At 44.4% G+C, this 4,373-nt stretch overlaps 1 pseudogene; it reads right to left on the bottom strand.

Annotated features, from left to right (window-relative positions):
• Positions 1-3,846: 3,846 nt before the first annotated feature.
• LOC126274505 (5S ribosomal RNA) lies at positions 3,847-3,964 on the bottom strand (annotated as a pseudogene).
• Positions 3,965-4,373: the final 409 nt, after the last annotated feature.

The following is a 4,373-nucleotide window of genomic DNA, read 5'->3' as shown; positions in this document are numbered from 1 at the left end:
TTCTGAGCTGTCTGCTGTAGTTTGATGACACTGGATTTGCCCTTTATAATACCAATTGGTCCTCAGTTATAATATTTTAAACTGTTGTATGGACAGAGTTTCGTAGTACTCCTATCTTGAATAATTTTTCAAAGTTACTTTATCTTAAACAAGCCGATTAAAAAAAAGTGGGGAGACCGTGACACAGCACCGGACACCCAGCTCAAGAAACATTGAGGTGAGGTACTGTCGCACGAACAGTAGAGAATAGGTTGTTGACTGTCGTACAAAAGCCACAGGCTTTGTGAGACCCGAATTTCTCCCGACGTATGCAATGTTCAGATACCTTACGGGAATGCAGCCGGGTGACGTCATCGAGGACCGCCGATATTTAGAAAGGTGAGCACCCTATCATTTTCCAAGAAAAACGCATATGACATGGTGGCATACTGTCAAAATACTGACGGTTATCAGCGACGTCATCCGGCTGCATTGCCATAAGTTAACTGAACACAGCCGTAGTCTTCCTGCAAGGATGACGTTCTCCAATACCGTTAGTAAATTAACTACCCAGAAATCGGAGGTACACAGCACCTGTTAATCTGTTTGACAAACGTGCCTGAGCCTGTCACCGTTAGATCCGTGCCAGACACCGACACTCAAGTTTACCTGATGGGTCACCTCTATGATTGCTGCAGTACTGGTATTTACATGTGACCACAGTTGCGTACTGTGGTAATTTACTATGCCATGTCTTGTGAATCCTGCCTCATATGTAAACAAAACGCAAGCAGTGAACTGTGGATGCTGAAAGTTCCACACCTCCACAGGTGTCGGTTTCATTAAAGATACTTTTCTTCTGCCAGCTGGGGTAGCCGAGCGGTTCTAGGTGCTACAGCCTGGAACCACGCGACCGCTATGGATGCAGGTTCGAATCCTGCCTCGGGCTTGGATGTGTGTGATTCCTTAGGTTAGTTACGTTTAAGTAGTTCTAAGTTCTAGGGAACTGATGACCTTAGAAGTTAACTCCCATAGTCCTCAGAGCCATTTGAACCATTTGAACCTTTCTTCTACTTTTGAACAATTCTAACTCTTGTAGGAATATGTGCTATCTTAGATGTATTTCATACGCCCCAAAATACTTGTCGGTGCTATGTCTAATATTTGATACTGTTCTTTTTATTTAAGTTGCTGTTTTATTTTTGGTAACGAAAAATGCATTGAAGACAATGCGAACTTAGAAATCGGGCTGTCACCACATCCTTAAACGCGTATTCCGCCACGGGTCACGGTACACTTAAGCTTTAAGCTTCTCATCACAGTCAAGATTTCAAACGGCAAGGGGCGGGCTACAATAACACACAATAGCGTTACTGTATAGACCTTGCATGCTGTGATTTCCTCCTAATACGTTTTAGTATAGAAGATTACGAAGTGAAAGGGATATTATTCTGCAGCCATAACTGATGTAATAAATCCAAAAATTTGAGAGTCACCTACTTACCTATCCAAATGTGACCCTAAAGAGAACTTTCTAGTAAGGAAATGTTTCTACTAAGGACACACCGTCTGAGTGATACCACACCACTTTGCCAAGAGCGAAGGTGCATCATTCATGTAATGCATCGTGCAATGGGGAAACTAGAGTGCCTCCTCCTGCTCTGTCCTCGCCGTGTAGGCAGATCCTTCTGTAAGGCCACCAAACCACCTGCCGCAGTGCACGCGTGGTAACCTGGAGTTCACCTCTTCACAACAGCGCAACTCGCCCGCGTCGGTTGAAACAGTGCGGGCAGAAGAGGTCAGTAGCGTAACAAAACGTCACCAAAATAAAATAAATATAAACTAAACAGTTACTGCTGCTTTCACAGTGGGCTTCTTACCTCACTCAAAGAGCAACCGATTCGTGCATATGCAGCAGTCGCCATGGTCGACACTACGGTAAATTTCTTTCTACGTGTGTCGTTCTTCCGGTTGCCCACACATCAGCACGCAAAAGAACACGCTGTGACCAAATTCAAGAGCTGCTACTGTGTGCCTTCTAGATACTGAATGCATTTTTGTTTGTTCAGTGAGCAACTGTTTCAAAAAAAAAAAAGAACGGTTATCCTCCCTAACAACTTGTCTACAGGGTCAATCTGTCAGTTTCATAAGACACTTGTTGTATAAAAAATAATTTCTCATTCTATTTACTTCTTCATGTGTAATTTTCCTTAATGACCGCTGCATGACCTACTATGCTAGAGTTGTTTCGATGTCACTTCGGTCGTTTAGTTTTTGTATTGGTACGGCGCGCGGGTAAATGTTTCATTGTTACGCTCAAGTCACACTATGATGCAGCATAAGCAGTGGCTGCTAGCAACACCCGTGCTACGAGGAGAACATCGTGTTTCATCACCGCAGCATTTTACTGCACAATACCTTCCTCGAATAGCTGTAAACTGTTTGCTGGAGTCATGTGCTCATTCTTCCACGATTGTACATTAAATAACATGAATAAATTAAATTAGTACAGAAGAATGTTTACCGGGCTGTAAAACGTGAGGCCGACTAAAGCAAAATAATGGGGTCATATGACGCTTTCCAGTCTGTAAAATTGTGCATTCCGTGTGGATCAGAAATTCATGCAATATTTCGTCAAAGCCACCGGTGTGGCCGAGTGGTTCTAGGCGCTTCAGTCTGGAACCGCGTGAACGCTACGGTCGCAGGTTCGAATCCTGCCTCGCGCATGGATGTGTGTGATGTCCTTAAGTTAGTTAGGTTTAAGTAGTTCTAAGTTCTAGGGGACTGATTACCTCAGATGTTAAGTCCCATAGTGCTCAAAGCCATTTGAACCATTTTTTTTTTTATTTCGACAAATACAAGTGGTATCTCCCTCGCTCGACTGAACATTTATTACAGAAACTACTCTCCAGTATCGTCCGCCACCTCAGCTAAGTCGTGAGCTTATCTGACTGCCATGAAGCAGGCCAGCGTTCGATTCCCGACCGGGTTGGGGATTTTCCCCGCTCGGGGACTAGCTCTTGGGCTTATTTCATCATCATCATCATCATCATCGTCATCATTATAATCGACGTCAGTTGAAAAGACTTTGGCACCCGAACTTCTTCTGCTGGGGTCTCCTGGCGATCAATTTTCTCCAATATATTTGCGTATTTAATGTCCCGCCAAGGTGCAGGTCTTTACAGACAGAGGTCAAACTCAACAGGGCACGAAGAGCACAACCAAGTGCAACTGGCCTTTTGGATGGACTCATCTTTAAATTCTCGCTAAGACGCTGGAAAGCGCATCCCATTCTTATTTCTAACCGAGTGGGATCTTCATGAGAAACGCAGAAGCTCTGTGTGAAAAGTCAGAAAGTAAGCACACGAGACCCATTGTTTAAGGATATGAGACCCAGTTAATAAACTAATGCTTCGCCTCTAATGGTGTACCCATGTCATTGGTACACTTATCCACAGTCTGCATATGAAATGGTAAATGGGGAAGTGTGTTCCATTTTCGTCTGACAGTCTTTTAAAAAACAATGTCTTCGGTTCGAGTCCCGGTCCGGCACGCAGAATTATTCTCCTAGGGGATTTCTAAACAGCGCACACTCATGTAGAGAGTGGAGGATTCATTCTGGAATCACAACTGCTCTGTTCTGCAGTTGATGTAAAATTTAGCTTCCTTTCGAAATTCATTTTGACTCTTAAACTAAACTCCGTCCGAATATGCCACGTAAGCCCAACGGCACCGACTGGCCGCCGTGTCATCCTCAGCCAACAGGCATCACTGGATGCCGATATGGACGGGCATGTGGTCAACTCTCCCGGTCGTATGTCAGTTTACTTCTCAGTTTTGCCTCGCAAGAGCTGAGTGCACCCCGCTTGCCAACAGCGCTGGGCACACCGGATGGTCACCCATACAAGTTCTTGCCCTGCCCGACAGCGCTTAACTTCGGTGATCTGACGGGAACCGGTTTTAGCACTGCGGCAAGGCCGTTGGCTTTTGGTTCCCGTAATTATTTGATTACGTTGAAACCAAGTAAAAGTCTGGAAAAGCTAGGTGTTCCACACAAAGAATGGCGATTAAGGGCAACATTAAATGATGCGAAAATCGGAAGGGAAAGATGGCGGGTCTCTTGCGCAACTTTATGGAAAACAAACAGCAGAAATGTTTTGAGCAGTCAACAGAATGGATGTTGACATGTATAGAGTCAGTAGCGATGTACTTTAAATGCGACTACCTTTAAAAATATACGCTTAATAAATAAACAGATGTGGAAAGGCCTACTCGTTCGCTTCGTCTAACGGTTCGTCCAGAACTCTCCTGGCTCGTTCCCTTACACTGTTGTCACCGATGTTGATGCAAATTGTTACAGTGCAATCGTACACAACTTGGGACAGAAAATCAGT

This window comes from Schistocerca gregaria, chromosome 5 (genome assembly GCF_023897955.1).
Source record: "Schistocerca gregaria isolate iqSchGreg1 chromosome 5, iqSchGreg1.2, whole genome shotgun sequence".
Classification (NCBI taxonomy): Eukaryota; Metazoa; Arthropoda; class Insecta; order Orthoptera; family Acrididae; genus Schistocerca; species Schistocerca gregaria.
The sequence above is the reverse complement of the archived record's forward strand: the minus strand, read 5'-3'. Positions and strand labels throughout refer to the sequence as shown.